Below are 21643 nucleotides of genomic sequence, written 5' to 3'. Positions count from 1 at the left end.
CTTCGTCTTTCCTGCTCTCCTCGGTATCACTTTGCTGCCTAATTTCATCTTCATCTCGTTGATCTTATCAATCACCAGTTTCGATCACGTCGTTCCTTTCCTGGTTCTTCACAGATACATCACTTCTCCTTTATCCTCCTGCGGTGTCATCTTGATGGGAGAGTTCAATTCACTTTCGTCAGTGGCTGAGTCAATCAACAACTCACTCATTCTCCCTTCACACTCATCAAGTTTGTCAAGGACTTCCCGCATCATTGGTTGGTTGAGACCCACTTTCAAAATGGACTGGGTCCCGTAGCTCTGAACTACTGTTCAGACTTCTTCCATGAACGCCACTCTGTCCAATCTACATCCCGTCCTGTTTTCGTGGTCTCGGTGATGCACTTCCCACTCTTCTTCCGGCAACGTTCCCATGAAAGGTATTCTGGCAGCGCCATCTATTCTTCTTATCTTCGGTGATTCCATGATGAGTCTTTGTTCGTTATCTTTTGAATTGCCCGGAGAGCTGCTCTCCGGCAAATTCCGTTTCATTTCCATGAAGGCCGACGGAGGTTCCAGTGTCGAAGTGCCTCCGTCTGCTGGATCAGCTGCTTCCAACGTATCCGCATTATTCTCAAAGTCACTGAGGAAATTGAAATCCAGGCTCGATTTTCCGCCTACGATGCCTTGTCGTCTTCCCTATCTGCTTGATCGGTACCTTGTTGCATGGGTTCCTCCGTTTGACGGCTTACTCCCTGCTCATCATCTCCTTCTGATGTATCTTTTTCGAGCTTGAGGGTCCTTGCTTCTCAGTCTCGGCCCATTGCGGAAATTTTGGTATGATCAGTATACCAGCTGATTTATCTTCCTCTTCTCCATGGACCACTTTGATTTCCTCACAGCCGAAGGGTGCCAGGAAGGTTCTTGTCCGCAACGTTCCTCCCACTGTTAACTCCAGTTTCACACTAGTCAGGATCAAGGAGGCCTCAGGCAGTTCGGTTCTGCCTCTCATCTTCATAGGCGCTAGGTTTAATTCCGCCCATTCCGTGTCAAACGCTCCAGGCTTTGTAGTCCAGGCGTTGCTGATTCACCTTCTCGTCGCTTGATCCATGTAGGCAAATCGCGTGTACTGTAGCACGGCGGCATTCCTCCCCACAAAGTATGGATCCATCGTTTCCACGAATTTCCCTATCCTCCTTTCATTGGATTCAAACGCTCTTAGTCTAGGAGTTTGTACTACGGAGACTGCTCCGAGCAACATCCTTCTTATCAGAGGGAATTCAGGGGTTTCCTCTGGCAGCTTTTCGTAATCACCCCAATCTTTCGTCTCTTCTCTCACCTTGTGACATGCTGCAGTGAGACGAGGAACTCTGATCATTTCACCATTCGTCTTATCATAGGGTCTTAGATTCCATAGCTTCGGAAATACCTCGATGCTCGATGTGCCCTCTCTCTACTTCTCCCATACAATCACGGAAGTGATCGCAAAGTTGATGACTCTCATATCTGGTTCTGATATTTTTGCAAATAAAAGATCTTCGCTCATGAGCTTCCGCAATACGTGCTGCTCACACCAGTTCAGCGCACTACCGTCCACTGCTGATATGAGGTTCAGGTGCAGCACCGACCTCCTGTATGCTTCCACCTTGACATCAGGGAACGCAAACGTGACTGCTGGTCCATAAATCACTGTCACAAACTCTGTGGCTCCTCTGATCAACGCTAAGGGATCGGTCGTCATAGCCAAGCTTAGATCAGTTAGAAGGGGCATGCCCCCAATATGTCGTCTCACGTCTTCCTCCCTCTCAATCGTCTCATCCTCTCCTGTTCCAAAGCGACTCTGATGCAGGAGGTACTGGATAAGAGTATGTCTCTTATCTTATTCCACGAATCCGTGGCTTTCTTCACATCAAAATTCTTCACATTCTCTCTCATCTGTTCTGGGTAACGTGTCAGTTTCATTAGTCCTCCCAAGTTTCCATGGGTAATCGCAATCAATGTTAGAAGCCCATCTAACCGCAAGTTCTGGATTCCTTCGGTGAGCAGTATCACCAGTCCCTTCAAGAAGCTCTCTGCTCCAAACGTCACGAACAAGGCTAGTAGTTCCACAATCGACACTTCCACTACTGCTTGGAGGAATTCCTTTATCAAGTAACGAGAGAGTTTCGGATAGACTTTTGCTAACAGCCCGTTCGAAGCCTTCTTCTCCCTTCACCTTCTTAGTCCAGAAAGTTTCCAGGGTAGCTTGGCACACTCTGTTTACGAATCCGGCTGTCTTTTCTCCAGCATTCTCCGCCAGGTTCATCTCCTTTAACAAGTAGGAATGGATCTTCTTGATCATTACTGGGCCTTGCTCAAAAACATCCGCACCCAATGCTGCTACTCGAGGAGTTAGATGTAGCCACTGATTAGCCTCTGGTTTGGTTCTCAAAACCATCGCCTCTAAGTGAGCTCTAGTCTCCTTCTCTCTCTTTCTCCTGCTGCTTCCATTCCTCGGAACCATAAGTCATTCGACATCGCTACGATCACTCGATGGTTGTCGCCTATTCTCGGTTTCAGTTTGAGCTGTCGACTGAAGTTGGACAGTTCCAACCCCAGCACCTCGTCCAGCACCAGCATGTGTAGCGCATGCTCCTTGAATCCTCTCAATGCGTTTGAGATATCTGACCACACCGCAGGTAGCTCAGCCCTGAGTGGTCTCAGGTTCTCCATCTCTACCATGCGATTTGGGGCCGATATGATTACATCATATTTCCCTTCCGAAAGCAAGGCCACGATCGCATTCACGAATTTCAGTACATCCGGGAGATGTGCATACCCCGGAGACAGCGCGAACACTGCTCTCGGTGTCGTCCTGGTGAAGGACCCCTCCTTCATCGCATCCACCACTTCACCCATTGACTCGAGGATGTCTTTTATTGCTGGCCATACAGCATTTTCTGCCGTTGTAGGCTCTCTGAGTCTGCTCAGGAAACCTCTACTGTGTAGATGGTCGTTGATGCCAGCGAACACGATCGTGATTGGGTTCATCTCCGTCTTTCTTTGTACTCCGATGGCCATTGACACGGATTGCAGTAGGTCCAGATCGACCGCTTCCAACATTATGACGTCCGGCCAAAACAGAGACTTGGAAGTGTGTACGAACTCTGAATTCGCTCCTATCATAATCTTGGCCTTCCTCATTTCTGCTTTGTCGTACGCGGCAAAGAGGGTCTCGTCTTTCTTTATCGTTTTCAATTCGCCGTATCTTTGGGCATCATCTTCCTGATTCACTTGCTTTGGGTATACTCTTTCTTTCACATGACCTGGGGGTGTGTTCAGCTGCCTGAACATCTTCACATGTTGTCCAATCGGCGCCCTCGTTATCAGAAATCTTCCAGTCTCTCTTCTCGATTCCCTTCATCGTGATTCATTTTTACGTCTTGTAAAGGTCGGGCGTTCACTGGTCCCATTGTGTTATTAGAGGGCAGTCCCTCTAGGTCAGCAAACCTCAAGGCAGTTGTAGAGCTGAAGTTTATGCCAGCCGCTATCAACCAGTCCACTCCTGTTATCGAGTACAATCCGCTGACCGATAACCTTGCTCCGTTCAGCATCCTCCTGGCATCCGCTGCGAAGCTCACCGTCTGAAGGTTCAGTTTCATCAGGTCATCCTTGTATATGTGCCATGGAGAAGGTATTGGCCTCGACCACATTAGAGAGCTCCTGTTAGGGCGTCTTTCCTCTCGACTGGTCCTTGTCGTCTCCGACCTCGTGTCCGATCTAGAGGTGCTGGCTGTCTCCTCCATCGGGTTGACAGGCCCTAGTCTTCTCCTAGGATTAATGGTCCTCCTCATTGGCGCTTCTCCCAACCGATCCTGAACGTCTGTTCTTTGACCTGGTTCGCTAGAACTCTGCTGTCTATAGTTCGTCACGGCCGGGACCGTCCCCAAGCGTGTTTCTAGGCTAGGAGGCACAAAGGTGGTAATCACAGGTTCGTTCAATGCTCCCTCCTCCTTTAGCACTCCTGTGTCAAAGAGTTCTACTTCCAACTCATCCAATCGCTCTTGGAAGACTCTGTTCAACCAAGCCTGTCCTTCTATATTATCGAAGTGGATGCCGTCCGTAGTCAGGCTGGCCTGATCCATAGCTCTCAACTCGTGTTCGATGTCCATGAGGATCATCCTTCCGGCATTCCGACTTGCGAGATTCCTCAGGATGTTATTCCACCTGACTACTCCTTCGTTGTGCCTTCTCCTTGTTGCAGTCAAACTCCTCGCATTCATTGGCACAGTGAAAACGGTCAGTACCGCGCAGTTGAACTTCTGCCAGAGAGTAGTAAACGAGCACACCATCATTGATTCCCATAGTGCTTCCTCCTCATCCGAGCTTCTCGAGATGTTATTTGTCCCAACTAGGATCATTGCATTAGGGATTCTCCCTGGGTTTATCAATTCCACCATCCGAAATAACTGGGCTATGGTTGCGCCTCCGAAGGCCATCACCGTGGTGATCCAAGAGGTTCTCAAGTTCGAGAGTACTCTGACTAAGCTATCTCCCAGTATCAGATGTGATGTCCCTAGCGGTGGTTGCTGCAGGATCACTGCCGGCTTCCAGGTCGCTCGATTGAAGCAAGCTCTCGAATCCGCCTCTGGAACTCCAGTGAAGTTATACTTCAACTGATTGTTCTTCTGTACATCTATTACACGTGACACTTTCTTCACCGGCATCTTTCGTATCCTCCTCTCTGGGACCTTAGAGCTCCCCATTGGTGGCGTTGTGTCGCTAATCCCCTATCTGGTCATCACGCTTTGGGAGAGTCGTACTCTGCCCGTATCGTCGATCGTTCCATAGGGTGCAGTCACCCCGGAACCTGGCGCATTCTTGTTGGCGACTAGTCGTACAGCTGTCTCTATCAGCTTACTCACCGTTTGTTCCACGACTGGGTCACCCAAGGTGTCACTCGGGTCCGGGATTGTCACTCGACCTGTTGTTGTCGGGGGTCGCGTTTCCGTTGTTTGACTCATCTCTCGAGGCGTCAAGAGCTTCATCGGGGACTGCCCACGAGGAACACTCCTTGCAGGTATCACCCTCTCCACGGCTGTTGTCAACGCCATCCGCTCTTTGTAATCCCGCCTCAAGCGCTCAATTTCTTCAGCCTGCTTTTTATTGCAGTCTTCGAACAATCTCTTCCACATGTCTTTATCTTCCTCCGTACTGAGCATGGTCTTAGTCATCTCATCCAGCTCCTTTCTGGTCTTTTCCAGCTCGTCTTTCATCCCATCTAGATCTTGCATGGTTTGGTTCGTTTGAACCCCTTGTTCCACTTTCGCCCTCTTTGGTGGCACAGCTGCTCTCAGTGGTGAACCAGACGAGGCAGCCTCGCTGTTCATTTCTTGATGTATTCTCGTCAGCCCAGGCTTGGGCTTGGAGGGCAAAGGCATTTCACCTGGTTGATAAGTCCTAGAACTTCCCAATCCAGGCTCATTCGCCAAGTCACTCCCTGAGAGAGCCCCGTTTCTCCACCTCATCACTCTCATATTCGGGCGGTCTAGTACTCCCCTTTCTCCGTATGCTGCCATCAATAGGACTTCCGTGGGGCGGTCCCCACGGTTGTCATGCCCCAAAATGTTTATCAGGGCTGTCAGCAACATGACTACCTCTGGGTCCTCCAGAGCGAAGTCTCGATCCATTAGCCGACGATAGATCGCATCTACCATCGGTCCTACATATGCCTCTGCCAGGTCCATCAATTCATCCAAGTTGAAATTATCCATTCTCTTTTCAGGTTTGATTCGATCTGAATCAAAGGTTTGACTCAAGTGAGCAATTAAATGATCAATCAGGATCTAGAAAAGAGGTCACGAATATCACACTTGTCAGCTTCACCTTAATTCCGTTAAAATTTATGTAAAACAGTCAGATAAAAAGATTTTGATCCTAAAATTTGTTAAAATCAATCGGTCTCTAAAATTTTGCAATTCGACCTAAGATTTGACAGTCCATACTTTGGATCTATTCCCAAGATTGTTATTCAGTTGTTCGTGGTCACTAACTCCTTCTTACCCAGGACCTTAATAACATAACACATAACATAACATAACACACATTACCTACTTTAGTCTGACACCCTCTTGCATGTCACCTTAACTCAGCCTATACTTAAGTAATATTTCTTATGTAAGTATACTTGTTTATTAGTATCAGAGAAAATTACATGTATCAGCGAGTACAGTTCTCGAGGATGCAGTCGTCCTCTGTTGGGGACGTACACTGGAAGCGAAAGCTCCTTCACATCCCTTTCCACGAGGATGTCTCTCAATCTCGTCAAGGACAAGACTAAGTTTTCCGGTTCCACGTGCCGCTGCTCTGTCGCCCATGTCACTAAGAAACATAGGTATTTTCCCGGTATCTGTGACGCCACCGGAGGCAAGGCTCTTACGCCTCCTGTTCCTGGTCTTTGCTTCCAAAGGAATTCTATGTTTTTATATTCTCTCTTAAAATCTGCTGCTAACGCTGCCTTAAAACTCATGTTTGCTGTGATTGCTATTGCACATGTTCTATCTGTGAGTATGAAATCGCTGTCTGTTAGTATTATGCTACTTGAATATTTATTTGGTAAGTTAAAATATGACTCAACTACCCTCCCTATGTCAGGTTTCTTTGGTTCTTCGCCTGTTTCTGCTTCTAAATCCCCTCTCTCTCTTGCTATTCTTAATTTTTTTATTAATAAATTTTCAGTGTGGGTAAGTCCTACCCCCACTCCCCGGACAAAAATATCCATCGACGTCCCCGTCGATCGCATACCGGGTATCAAATCGAAATTGAAAGCCGGAATGAGTAATCGCCCCTCCTGGGCAGCCCAGGAAGGATCTTCTCGTTCGGTTTTCATGTATTTCATGCTTTCAGAATCTACATCTTGAATCGTGACACTGGTCTCCTTTGGGTCCGACGTCATTTCGTTCAGCCATTCCAAGACACGCAGATTCGTCAAGTCTTGTTCATATGACTGCTGTCCTCTTCTGCGTAGGGTAAAGTTTCATCGTCTGCTTCAATCACGTCATTTGGGTCCAGGTCCAGTGGTTTACTTGTTCCTTCCTCTTTGACCTCATTTCCATCGTTCTTTTCCCTGGTGCCCTTCTCATTGACCTCACAAGCAGGGTCCATCATTAGATAATCCCCTTCTTCCATGTCTGCAGGTATACACCAGTCTTCTGTCGATGGATTGTGCGGCTAAATGTTTTCGTAATGAGCGGCTCCGCCAGTACTCAGTCTATAAAAGCGTCCCTCCTGGTGCACTTCCGTAATCATGAAGGTTCCCCTCCACTTTTTTAAAGCTTTTTTGTTCCTTTCGGTGGTATGACGTTTTGAAATACCCATACGTAATCTCCAACCGAGTAAGCTTTTGCACTAGCTGCTTTCTTGTCAAATCTTTTCCTCTGCCTTGCCTGTGCTTGCTGAGTATTTCGTCTACACAAGTCGTTCAACTCTTGCTGACGTCTAATTACATCCCTTACATAGACCTGTGGTGACGTCTTCTTAGCCTCATACTCTGGGTAGAAGAATGTCAAGGGCAAAGACTTCTCGTGCCCGGTCAGCATCATATGTGGGCTAACTTCGGTGGTGGAATGTTGTGAGCTATTGTAGGCTCCCATCACCTTTGGAAAGTATCTGTCCCAATCGGTCATGTACCTGGAACAGTATACCCTCAGCATCGACACTAACGTTCTATTCTGCCTTTCCAATAAGCCATTCGTCTGCGGATGGTATGTCGTGGAGTGAGCTTGAGCAATCTGTGAGCGTCTCGTGAGCTCTTTCGTGAGCTCTCCTACGAAAGCTGTTCCGTTATCCGATTGAAACGTTATCGGACAACCATGTCTCGCTATCCACGTGTTGATCAGGTGGTTGCATGTCTCTTCTGCTGAGGCTGTTATGCAGGGCACGGCCTCTGCATACTTCGTGAAGTGATCTATCATGACCAGGACTTGATTATAACCACTGTCTGTCATGCATATTTTTTGGTGATCTACCTGCACCCCCTCGTTGAATTCAGACTACTCGATCGATTGCAAGGGAAATCGCAATTTCCTTGGATCCTTGACCTGTTGGCATGACAGACATGCCGTTACCCACTTCTCGCATGCCTTTTTCATTCCAGGCCACTCAAAGCGCTTCAAGATCCTCTGATACACTTTGTCGATCCCCTGATGGCCCATCTGATCATGCGACCTGAACAAGAGTTCTGTTTGATAGAGTTGCGGCAACACTATCGCGTTATACTTGTATAGAACTTTGTCTTCATCTCTTCTCTTGCAAGCCACAATCCCGTCCTTGTTCAAGTATAACCTTCCCTCTTTCTGCATGAAATACTGTCTCAGGATACGGTAACTGTCTTCCTCGAGGTCTCCTTTGTCCGGAGAACCATTCTCGATCCACCTTTTCAGGATGCTTGTCATGCGGTCATTTCCCTGCGCCCTTAGAAGATCCAAGAGTCTGTATCTCGCCTTAAAGTACGTCTTCATGACCCTCATCTGACTATTCAGCTCATTGAGCCGATGCGTATCCTCTTCCATCTTAACGCACCAGATCTTTGCCAATGGTTGAGTTTCCTGTTCGAATGGCTCAAGATCAGTCCTGACTACCTCTTTTTGCGGCAACAGACTCATCGAACGTTTCGATATCGCTATTGTGTCCAGATCATCCGCTGCGTTATCAAAGACTCTTTCACCTGGTATGAGGTAGCGATCACTATCAGGGTCCTGGTATACCTCTCTATCCAGATCCCTTACTCGAGTTTCCACTAGTAGTGTGTGGTTCGCTAATTCTGAAAGTTCCGATCCTGAGCTCGAGTTCCTGTCTGAGTAGGTGTCAATTTTTGAGTTTCGGGAGTTGTCATCTGTTGAAGAGTCTGCGACGGAGTCTGCACCATCTCCTGGGTCAGTTCTGTGCTTTCTTCTCATCCATCTGAACTCCCCGGACAAAACTTTGTTCTCCAGGTCCGGCTTTCAGGAACTTCCTCATCTACATCATACTCCCCGGACAAACTTCCTTGTCCCGGGTGTTGATCTTGAACTCGCTGGCTCTTCTCATCGTTCGTCTCTCCTGACAAACAATCTTGCACCAGGTTTCGTTCTACCTTTTCACCTTCTTTATCCTGGTTCACAAAGGTAACGGTTTTCCTTCGCGTATTGCTCCACTGTTCTTTCCGTCCGTAAGAAGTACTGGTTAAAACCTCGTGTGGTATTGAGGATACTAGTTGATGAACTACTGTCCTACAATCCCTCTCATTCTCTTCGTGTTGTCGTCTGGACGGCATGATCTTCACCTTCTCCCTGATTGTCAGTGATGCCACTGCTGCTGGCCCATCGGGGTAATCTCTGGTCACTTCTCTTTCTAACAATCCACCCAGCATCCGCATCACTTGCGGTGTGACCTGTGCCGTTTTATCCAATAATGAGAAGCTGTTTATGTTCATGCGAGAGAGTTCTTGGTGGACCAGGTTTGAGCGCAGCAACAGATCCAAGGGGACCGGGTCCTCCTTGGATAGGATCTTTATCTCGGCTGTTTTCTCTACAGGTAACTCAGAATATCCTGGAATTGGATTTCCAGACTTGTCCAACCATCTCGTTAAGGGAAGCGCTTCATAAGTTTCTTTAATCATAAACGAGAATCCTTCCTTTATTTCTGCCTGATTGGCTTGCTTCTATTCCAATCTTTCATAGAACTCAGTTTTCTTGCTGAGGTTGTCAGCATTCTGGTGTTTGTCACGCATCTTGTGCTCGATTATCATGTGGTAGCCATCCAATCTTACTATCCATCTACCAATATAACTCTGATCCATCGAGTAGGTCTTCAACTAGGATAACGCTCTGTTGTCTACGCGTAACTTAAAGGGAGCACTCCCCAAGTATGCGCGGTATTTTTCCACAAATGTGACTACTGCAAACATTTCTGCTTTTGGTGCACTATATTTCATCTCAGTGTCACTCAAGACCTTGCTGCCATATGCAATGGGACGGAGAACCGTTCTTCCATTCCATTCTTGCTCCTGATGCAATATTCCTGAGATGGCTACTACCGATGCGTCTGTGTCAAGAACATACGTGCCCTTTTCTGTAGGCATGTCTAGCACTGGCGCTTCGCACAGTTCCCGCTTTATGTTCTCGAAGGCAACTTGTGCTTCATCGTTCCATTCGAACTGTTTCCCTTTGTTGCGCATCAGCTTCTGCATCGGATACACCTTGTCTGCACCTTTTATGAACTCACAGTACTAGTTGGCAAACCCTAGGAAGCTCAGGAATTGTGTGTCCGTTCTGGGAGCCTTCCATGTCAACACAGCTTCTACTGCTTCCGGGTCCGGCCTCACACCATGCCTGTCCACCATCCTTCCCAGGTACTTGATTGAATCCCTAAGGATTTCACATTTCGATGGTTTGCACTTCAAGCCTGCTCTTTTCACGCATCCAAAGACCTCATCGAGCCGATCAATGTGGTCTTCTAGGGTCGGTGTTGCTATGACTACGTCATCCACGTAACACATCACAAGATTCCCGTACTTCTTTGTCACTCTGGTCAAAGCCTGAGCCATCAGTCTTTGAAAAGTGGCCGTTGCGCTGCACAAGCCGAAGGGCATCCTCTTCCACTGGTACAACCCCAACTCACACGCGAATCCGGTTTTTTCTCTATCCTTCTTCCGCAGCGGGACCTGCCAGAAGGCAGAACCCAAGTTCAATGTGGTGAAGAACTTGGCATCACCAAGTTGCGAGAGGCTCTCGTCTATTCGCGGTATCGGCTACGCATCTTTTATCGTTACTGCGTTCAAGTAGCGAAAGTCGCAACAAAACCTAAGCTGCCCCCTTTCTTTTTCGTCATTACTACCCCGCAAGCCCATGGCGATTTTGAGGGTTCTATCATGTCGTATTCGAGCAACATTTCTATTTCCGCTCGGCACGCTTCCGATTTATGTGGCGTCATTCGTCTTGCGCCTTCCCAATGGGGAACGGCGCCTTCCTCAAGTTCAATTTCGTGTTCGACGAAATTACAGCAACCGATATCCGCCTTATGTCTTGAAACTACATCCGCGTTCCGATTTAAAACCTCCCGTAGAGGCTCGAAATCTCCCTCGCCTATTTTCCCTTTTAAGTGTTCTATCTCTGGCAAAACCGGTTTGTCAGACTCTAGTTCATATGACGAGGGGTGTTCCGGAAAATTTGAGCAGCTCGATAAGCCGTCGTCCGTGTCGGACTTCATAGAAAACAATTTATGAATAGATTTTAATTCCTTAATTCTTTTTAAAATTTTCTCTTTATTGGCATGATAAGGACAGTCTTTCACATTAAATTTCTTCAAGTTTTGTGTCTCTTCATAGTCGGTCCTCATCGGCAAAGCGTAACCAAGCTTCGTTCCACGCTGGATTGAAACCGTGGTGTCCAGTGTGTTCAATAACACACTGAAACACAGTCCGTTTCGCGTTACCGAGAAGCTCCGGCCTAAAATCACTGAGCTTTGACTATTTGGATTTGGTACCAAACGAATCTGTTTACTATCACTAAGCGAATATAAATTTCTTATTCTAAAAATTGCTATCACAGCCTGCCCTGGCCGTAGTTTTACTTTTCTGTCTAAAAAAATTGGTACCTTGTTTTCGTCTGTTATTATCCTATTAATTGGTTTCTTAATATACTTCAGATCCGGGTTCCTAATCTTTATTAGACCGTTGTTCAAGTCGATCATCTTGTCAAAATTCCTGACGAAATCTCTGTTCAAGATGAATTAGTCGGCGTCGTCCAAATTCTCTACCACCAGTAAGCTCATCCAAAGATCCCGTCCTCCCATGTAGAGAACCGTTATTGGTGTTCTTCCGGCTACGTAAATTGCTCCTCGATTGGCGGCGGCCAGTCGGAGATTCGTTGGCATTAGATCTTCCCTCGTGAAGCCCATTCTTTCCCAAGTTTTTATTGGCATCACACTCACTACCGCTCCTGTGTCCAGAAGCCCTGTGACTCTGATTTTCTTTCCGTTGGTGTCGAGCAGATGTGCAGTCTTATCTGCTTCGTACCCAATGTGTACTGCGTCTTGTTCCATCATGGCGTCATGGCCTATCCTGCGGACTTTGAGTTCCTACTCACTCAAATAGATCTGCCCTATTTGGTCACTATCTGTTGTCACATGAGTCCTAGTGTAGATACTTATTCCATCCACGTTCAGCATCACTTGATACGGCCCATAGACTTCCACGTAGCGTCCATGAAGCTTCTTTATGCGAGGGCCACCCGTTGTTAGTAGTGCTCGCACAGCTCTTGACTCAGTGCGTGGCTCCACCTGCCTCAGATAATCTGCATATGTGTCCAAATGCATCAAAGTGAACTCCGATGGTTCACTCAGATTTCTGATTACCTGGTGTCCTGCTATTGACTGTATTTTGCTTCCTTGCGGCACCATGCCGAACCTCTGACCGGAGATCACATTAAGTTTCATGCTCAAACTACTTGGGGCCTTTGTCTCTTCGACTTCTATCGCCTCGAATGTATTCAGTTTCTCCTGTAGTTTCTCATTTTCCGGTTCGAGTTTCACTTTTTGTTCGATCTCTTTTTGTCACCAGTTCCCGCTGCACTCTATTTAGAGCATCCCTTGCGGCTGCCCTGTAATCAATCTTGAAGTCATCGGCCGCAGTCACTGGTTCCGGTTCGCATGTCTCTTCAGTTACCGCTTGCATTTTCTTCGTCGCCAGCTCTTGCGGTTTGTCTTTTCGGCGCGCCTCCGCTTCACTCAATAGGCGAGCCTTGCTGGCTTTCACTCCTGATAGAGCTTCCTCATGCCTTGGATGCTTGATGTCTGCTACAGCATCCCAGAATTGCGGACAATCCGATTTAAAATGACCTTCCAAGTTGCAAAAGAAACACCTCGGGCCGAAATTTGCAATTACTCCCCTCATGAAATCTTCATGATCGACCTCTGCCGCATCTTCGTCCTCGAGGCTAAAGCCTATTGTTTTCATGCCCTGTTTGTAAGTTGGGCATGCTGACACATGATGGTCCGTTGAACTGCAATTGGCACAAGAGCGTCTCTTGTCCATATCATCCCTCGGTTTGTACCAGTTATTCCCTTGGTTTGCTGGTCCGTTGTTAAAATTGCCATAATTGTTCTTATAATATCCAGATCTCGAAGGAGGTTTCAACAAAAGATATTCTTTTGATTTGAGCCTCAACTCCTCTGGTGTTGGCGCATTGGTTGATAGTGGTGTGTAATGCGTTGCTAGCATTGTTCAAAGTTCGTCATTCTTCACACCATCGATGAATTTCGAGGCTACTGCCAGGTTCATCCTTCTGTTTGACTCATCCGGTTGGCTGCGTGTTCTCAGCAATTCCAAGTCGTCTATCGTTTCATCTTCTCGTTGCCTCCGTTTATCGAAGCGCATCATTGCCTGGTGCCCCCTCACCCCTGATCCAAAACGATTTAACAAGATTTCGAAGATTTTCTCAGCTGTGTCTCGCTGATACTGCTTCTTGGCCATGACACAGTTCAGGGCTGTCCCTTCTAAGTTACTGATGAGTGCATTGCATTCTTGTCTTTCCGACAAATCCTCTTCCTCGAAATGCAGTTTCATTACCTCTATCCAGGTATCAATACAGCCATCAGATTCGTCTTTATAGCATCTTGGTTTCTTAAAGACTCTTCTGGACTTCTCACTGCGTTGATTGGTTCTAGATAACTTCGTCAGGAATATCTCCAAAGACCTGTTCAGGGGTTCAAAGGCTGTGGCCATTGCCGTAGCATCTCTCGAGTGCCCCGCCTGAGTATCATCGCACTTCGTTGAGGGCTCTGTATTCGGTGCATCCCTGCAATCCGAATCGCCGTGACTGTTTCCCCCTTGGCCCACATGACTCCTCCCTGGGCTCGCATGTCTCCTGTTACCGGAATCACCTCTCCCAGTCGCATGTGTGCCTTGCGTCGGTCGTTCGTTTGAGGTTTGTCTGTTCCCAGTTGAACTTGCTCTACTGTTTGGGCTCCATGTTCTATTATCCCTTGTGGCATAGCCTGATGGACTGACCCTACCGCTAGTGGATTCATATGTCCTCCTCCTTTGATAGTCATTGAAGTTCACCTTCGGCTTCTGCTGGGACCTCCCGAGTTCGGTTCCCCTTCTTTTGGTCCACTCTTGCTGCCTTTAGCCCGTCCAACCTATCCATGATAGCCTGAGTTCGCCTCTCCATCATCGCGTCTATCTTTGTGTCAAGAGTCCCAAGAGACTGCTCTTGCTGAATTCTTAATTTCTCCATGTCGTCTCTTAAGCGTAACTCTCTCTGTTCCGCTTCTCTTGTCATTCGCGACAAGTTCCTCGCTATGTGCTTGTCCGTTCTCTCCTTCAAGCGTTTCTCGCTCCTACCAACTTCTTGTCTATTGCGGTTTATTTCTTCCCGCAGACTTTCTCTTTCAATGTGGACTGCTCTTTCTAGTTCACTCATTCTTATGGACATCTGTTCTTTTTGTTCTCCTGTACTGCCCACTATGTTGTTCAACGCTTCTTCTATTGATGCCCCGTTTTCTACTAGTGGTGTCACTAGTGGCGGTGTCACCCTGTCGATCCAAGGTAGCTTCGTGCTGGTCGAGATTCGGGCTTTGATTCTCTGCCTCGACGTCTTTTCATTATCCACCTCAGGATCCGCCGATGCGTTGTCTAGCCCTATTTTTCTATTCTGCCCAGTTCGCGTCTCTGAATTTGTCATACTCGCAAAGTCTCTTGACTGGCCTGATGTGTTTGCGTCTTCGCTTATCGTTCTCACCACACCAAATTTGTCCATGGTTCCAGTCTCTCTGTCGGTGTATGCCTCATTCTCCTGGGTCGAACTATTGAGTCTGACTTGAGATCCAAAATCCACTTGCTCCTCATCGTACTCTTCTTCCTCCTGGGATTCACCTTCGTTTCCTGTGCCCACTCCCATGGTGAATGGAAAGATATTTCCGAAAGTGTTCTTCATTCTCTCTGAGAACGATGAGGACGTTGTCTGTTTCTCCGTCACGCCTGCCATCATGGTGTTGTCTGTGGGAGATCTTCTAGTTGCCACAATTTCAGTAGAGATGTCGGACAGCTCCGACATCTCCTCTCGGTCCAATGTCCCGGTGGAAGTGGCAAAATCTTGGCCTTGTTCTACCGGAGTAGATTCACTCGCCAGCCTTCTGTCTCTCCCCTCCGTTCCATGTATTTCCTGGTTCCCATTCTTGGCCTGGTCCGGATGGACCTCCACTTCTAGCACAGCTTTTCGCTCTTCTGAGGACTTCTGACTCCTGGTTTCAACCATTCTGCCTGAAACCGTCTCCCCTTTGTCGGTCCGGGTTCGTGTGATCCGTTCCAGAAAAGGGTCGGTCATTGCTTTTTTTGCTTTTCAGGTATGAATTTCCTTGAGCTATTACCTCGATTAGGTATTCTTGACTTGCCTAGACTCATTTTCACTTTATCACTTCTTACTATTTATACACTCAGTTCGATTGTTAGTGTCCTTTTGATCTGACTACTGATAATAATAACACAACACAATAAATTCCAAACTTTCTATTAAATAGTGACCACGAATCCTTGTATGTTATCACGGCACAGCGTATTCACAACTTATTCACAATAATCCGTTCGGAATGAGCCCTCCGGAATGAGCGCAAATCAGCAGACCCTTCCGGATTGAGCGCAAATTAGCATTAACGTGTTTAAATACTCAAATAACCCTACAGTACAAGCCTCACAAACGGGCCACAAAATTGATCGTAACGATCCTGACTGATATAAATGCCTGTAACAACAATATATCTATCAACAACAAACGGGAGGGTCGGATCACATCTTGTCTGGGGGGATGATTTCTCCTGATTTTTTACTTTTTTACTGTTTTTGGTTTTTCGGTTATTTTTTTATGTTTTTTGTTTTTCTTGGGTACTATACTACTTTTTGTTTGGTTTTACATATATCTTTAAGTGTTTTTGGTCACAAACCTCTCAGGGAACGAGGGGATGGCCGATCCCCCCACCCTTCCTGGTTCGTGAATTTTTGGTCTTAACTAGGTTAAAAAGCTACTCACGGTAATCCGGAAGGCTTCCGCGTTCCGAACTACTCTTCCAACCCGGCGGTTTTGGCCTATTAAGGGCGTTAATGTGAGCATCCGCTCGGCGCGGAGTCCTCGTTAACGGTTCTGCCGGTCATGATGTTAAAAAAGAATAACACCCAGGAGCGCTTTAAAAACATCTATGTAACATTCGCCCGGAAGTAAATATCGACGGAAAAAAATGCTAGGTTCTAAGACGACTGGCCAACGTCTAAAAAGAGCTCTACATGCTTTTCACCGTCTCTACCAAAGCCAGTTCTCTTGGTGGTCTTTCTAACATCGGGTCGACAAAAACGTTAGTGCTTCCGGCTTCGGTCAAAACACTCAGATTAACTTAAATACATGCAGAAATAGTGATTTTAGTGATTACAATGATTTTTGTGATTTTAGAGTGATCTGAGACGATTAAGAACAATCTGAGACGATTAAAACGATTAAAATTGAGACCCCTCCGGATTGGTAAAATTAGCTTTTCTGAGACTTCCTTGATTTTCAACCTATACCCCTCCGGATACGTTCTCCGATGCCATTATGCTGTCTGTATTAACTAGGAAGGGTATCTGGTCCTTCCCTAGACCCTTCCGGATTGAAGTTAAGCCTCTTATTTGACAATTCACGCTAACGGTGAAGGGTCTTATCGCTAGCCTAATTTCGACTCTATCAAGGTTTTCTGGTGCCTTTAGCCTTCCCTATTCTTCTAGAACAGCGTAAAATTGCCTGGTTCAACCGTTTCTACCCTTTGGTAGGGTGTAAGGGCTTTCCAAAAAATTTTTAAATAAAACGTGAGGGGTCTACCCTCCCGAATTGGCGAATTTGCTAAAAACAATCTCAAAAAAATTTTCACGCTTATTTTTTCGAATAACTTTTGTTCTTATTAGTAAGCTCAGCTAATTTTTGATCTAATGGTACCAAGATTAAGTGGATTTGTCCAGTAGTTGCAAAATTATTGACCAAAACGTCTTTTTTCTAAGGTCAAGAAATTTCTCTCTTATAGGTTCCGCCTAACTTTTTCCGCAATTCTGTCCTTTTCGACCTAAAAATTATTGATCCGAGCTCAGAAGGCCTATGTTCTTCTAGTTCAATGCAAAAAACCCGATCTAAAACGCTATAGTTGAAAAAATTTGCGAAAAACTATGCTATTTGGACCCCTCCGGATTGATGAATCCACTGAATCAAACACGTTAAGTTCGATTTCTCCGTAACCCGGAAGGCTTTCGGGAAGCGGGTTTTAAAACCTGTAGATTCATTAGTGGAACATGTCCGAACAACTATTTTTACTGTCCTAACTCAAAAATTTCAAAAAATTTTCTGATTTTATAGTGTTCCGTTATCTCAAAAATCGCGAAAATTCGGTTTTTGGTACCAAAATAGTTGCAACCACTTCCGAACTAAACTTAACCGGTTCTACCTACTACAGTAGTGCAATTACGATGTAACACATTAATTCAGCGCTTTTTTGTGGGGGGATCAAAATATCGCTATTTTGACCCCAAAAAACCGGTCTGTTTTCTTCGTTTTTTCACTGAAAAACGAAATAGGAGTATTAATATGGGCTATATAAGTAATAATATAATACTCTACCCCTCCGGGTTTGTTCAATATCCGAATTAAGGTGCTTAACTTGGATATTCGCAGTTCGGTGAAGGGTCACTACAGTGCAGCACTGTCGAGCCCCCCACAGATCAGTATCTTAATTTTTTTTGTACCAAAAGGGATACAAAACTTGTTAACGATACCCAACAGTCGATTGTTGTTGTCGTTGAGCCCCTCCTTGTTGCTCCTTGTACCACTTGCCGGATCAGTCTTCTCCCAAGACCCCTCCGGAATGAGCGCAAATCAGCAGACCCTTCCGGATTGAGCGCAAATTAGCATTAACGTGTTTAAATACTCAAATAACCCTACAGTACAAGCCTCACAAACGGGCCACAAAATTGATAGTAACGATCCTGACTGATATAAATGCCTGTAACAACAAGGTATCTATCAACACAAACGGGTCGGATCACATCTTGTCTGGGGGGATGATTTCTACTGATTTTTTACTTTTTTTTTTTACTGTTTTTGGTTTTTTCGGTTATTTTTTTATGTTTTTTGTTTTTCTTGGGTACTATACTACTTTTTGTTTGGTTTTACATATATCTTTAAGTGTTTTTGGTCACAAACTTCTCAGGGAACGAGGGGATGGCCGATCCCCCACCCTTCCTGGTTCGTGAATTTTCGGTCTTAACTAGGTTAAAAAGCTATTCACGGTAATCCGGAAGGCTTCCGCGTTCCGAACTACTCTTCCACCCCGGCGGTTTTGGCCTATTAAGGGCGTTAATGTGAGCATCCGCTCGGCGCAGAGTCCTCGTTAACGGTTCTGCCGGTCATGATGTTAAAAAAGAATAACACCCAGGAGCGCTTTAAAAACATCTATGTAACATTCGCCCGGAAGTAAATATCGACGGAAAATAAAGCTAGGTTCTAAGACGACTGGCCAACGTCTAAACAGAGCTCTACATGCTGTTCACCGTCTCTACCAAAGCCAGTTCTTTTGGTGGTCTTTCTAACATCGGGTCGACAAAAACGTTACTGCTTCCGGCTTCAGTCAAAACACTCAGATTAACTTAATTACATGCAGAAATAGTGATTTTAGTGATTACAATGATTTTTGAGATTTTAGAGTGATCTGAGACGATTAAGAACACCAAAACTTGGTATTGATCAATACCAGGAACCTATTAATTGTTGTGATAATTTTATTAAATAGATTTGTTATGTTTGATGTTTGTGCCTGTATGGGGAGCGCCCTCTGAGGGATTTTAGAGACAGGTCTGTCAAGTGGCTTTCTGTGGGGAGGTGGGAAACTGGAACTGGCTTGAGGAGTCTGGTGGTGCGCCGCTGGACCTACTGAGCTCGGGTGAGATTGTTCCTTATTTTTGATTTTTATAATTCGATTTTAAAATTTAAATTAATTTAGTTGTCTTTTTTTTTATTTGCTGATTTGTAAAATTCCCACTAACCGCTTATCATGGGTTAGTTCAGTCCCCTAAAGTCCAGTCAAAATCCTTTTTTTTTAACCTTTATGCTGCGTCAATATGAGGAAAAACAACAAAGAGTGTACAAGCAAAGATTGCTTAAAATCTTCAGGACTGATAAATTGGATTAGATGTGATTGTTGTTCTAGTTGGTATCATTTCAGTTGTGTAAAAATTTCTCTTAGCGACTTTAGGAAAATTCAATGGTTTCAGTGTCTTTTATGCATTGATGTAAAATCTGTTAATAAAGCAACAATAGGTAATGATTTAGTGCTAGACAATTATGTTAATACAGCCATCTCAAATGTCCGAGTACTCAAGAGAGTACCAAAAGAATCGCGTGTTCCCTTGGCGGAAAGTCTGTCGGACAAAATAAATGACATCGTCTACAATGTTGAAGATGTTACAAAATGGCTAATTTTTTTAACGTCGTTCTTGTTTTTTTTTTGGAGCAACCGAAAAGAAGTGGACGCAAACAGACCACAAGCATGAGTTCTTTGATAAATAAGAAAATTCGAGCAAATGACGTGTCACTTCCAAAACTCCATCCCCAAGTTTCAAGCCCGACTCTGAGTGACCTCGAGCAGAGAATAAAGTTAATAAGTAGTAAGCTCGATGAAGGAAATGTAAAGGGAGGAATAAGGCTTGCTGCTTAAGATGACAAAATAGCTCCTTTTTCAACTGATAACTATCAAAAATTGTTGTCTAAGCATCCGCAGCGAGCCAAATTTGCAGCTCCAAATCCAGAAAAGTTGGATAGTTTTTTCGTAACCGATTTCGACCTATACAAAGCGATAATGTCCTTTCCAAACGGATCAGCAGCAGGTCCTGATAAAATAGTTCCTCAAACTTTTAAAGATCTTGTTAGTAAGTCGAATGGCAGTGCAGGACTTAATTTTCTGAAATCGCTTACTAAGCTGATAAACCTCAATGGAGATGGCAAAATACCCGAACCACTAAGACCTTTCTTTTTTGGCGCAAAGCTTATCGCCCTCATAAAGATAGACGGAGGGTTGAGAGCGATTGCCATAGGCAACACGCTGAGACGTATCGCGTCTAAATGCGCTGGAAGCAAGGCCCTCTCCGAGCGACAAAATTTTTTCCGAAACGTACAGGTAGGATGCGGTACCAAACGGGGAGCAGAAATAGCTGCGCACTCGTTTCGAAACCTAATTGAACGCGACGACAATCCAAAATGCACTGTTCTTTTAAAACTAGATTTTAAGAATGCCTTTAACTCTTTAAACAGAGAAACAATGCTGAATCATGTTTATTCAAATCGCCCTGAATTGTATAATTACACCCATTGCGCGTATGGTAAACCAAGTTACCTTTTTTTACGGAAGCTCTGTCATAATGTCAGAAGACGGAATTCAGCAAGGTGATCCTGAAGCCCCACCCCTTTTTGCGGAAACAATTCATACACTAGTCAAACAGTTGGAGTCGAAAATTAACATCTGGTATTTAGATGATGGGAATTTAGCCGACGACTATAAGGTAGTACTCCGGGACCTCAAAAACATTCTGAAATCGGAACAAATTTACGGCCTGAGCTTAAACACTGAGAAGTGTGAACTTTGTTTTTTTGGGACCGACTACTAGTACACAGTATAATTCAATTTTAACACAATTTCGAAAAATATGCCCCAAAATAAACATAAAAACAAAAAAAGAACTCCTCATTTTAGGATCTCCAATCGGCGAACTTTGCCGAAAAGAATTGCTCGACGAAAAAATTAAGGAGCTTGAAAAAATCTCGGATGTCATTGACAAACTAGACGCCCATTATGGTTTTTACCTCCTGAAAAATTGCTTTAGCATGCCAAAACTCCTATATTTTTTGCGTACGAGTCCTTGTTTTTTGCACAATGATTTTTTGGAACGTTACGATAAATTACTGAGAAATTCGTTATGCAAGAAAATGGATGATAACCAGTTTTTACAAGCAGTTCTCCCGGCAGCCAAAGGTGGCTTGGGCTTTTCTTCCGCTCGTCTACTCGCTTTACCCGCTTTCTCAGCCTCAGCAGTAGGAGCAAAAGATGCCTTGAGCGAAATGTTTGGTTTGGAGCATGTGGATGGAACCTATGATGATGCGCTTAAACGGTGGTTTGACCTTGGAAAAATTGAAAAGGCTCCGGAAAATGAAATCCAAAAAAATTGGACGGAGCCAATTTTTGACAGCAAAATTGCAGACTTGATTTTACGACTCGAACCAATGGACGTAAAAAGGTTCAACGCGTTCCAAGATAGATTTGGCTACCAATGGTTGAACGTCATCCCGTGCAAAAATTTAAAATTAAAACTGTCGAACCAACAACTCAGAATTGCGATAGGACTTCGATTAGGATAAAAATATGCGAACAGCATAAATGCGTGTGCGGAAAAGACGTTACCGAGGATGGTTGACATGGTCTTTCTTGCCTCAAAAGTGCAGGGAGATTCTCTAGGCATTCAAACCTGAATGCCCTTATAAAGCAGAGTCTATCATCTACTCACATTCCGTCTGTTTTAGAACCACGACACCTCTACAGGACCGATCAGAAGCGACCAGATGGTTTGACGCTCGTTCCATGGGCTGAT

General features: G+C 45.3%; 1 protein-coding gene across 2 annotated transcripts in view; it reads left to right on the top strand.

The window, feature by feature from the left end:
• LOC134851387 (growth hormone-inducible transmembrane protein-like) overlaps nucleotides 1-21643 on the top strand; it is a 70692-nt gene that overhangs the window by 8304 nt on the left and 40745 nt on the right. The window contains exon 1 of one of the 2 annotated variants that reach the window (XM_063867446.1): nucleotides 18784-18798. The exons of the other annotated variant lie outside the window; for it this stretch is intronic. The gene's annotated coding sequence lies outside the window, so the exon portion shown is untranslated. Of the gene's footprint in view, nucleotides 1-18783; nucleotides 18799-21643 lie in introns of those variants that run through there. 2 annotated transcript variants of the gene reach the window in all.

The sequence above is a fragment of the Symsagittifera roscoffensis genome, chromosome 7, assembly GCF_963678635.1.
Source record: "Symsagittifera roscoffensis chromosome 7, txSymRosc1.1, whole genome shotgun sequence".
NCBI lineage: Eukaryota > Metazoa > Xenacoelomorpha > Acoela > Convolutidae > Symsagittifera > Symsagittifera roscoffensis.
Note: the sequence above shows the minus strand (reverse complement) of the source record. Positions and strands in the feature narration are given on the sequence as shown.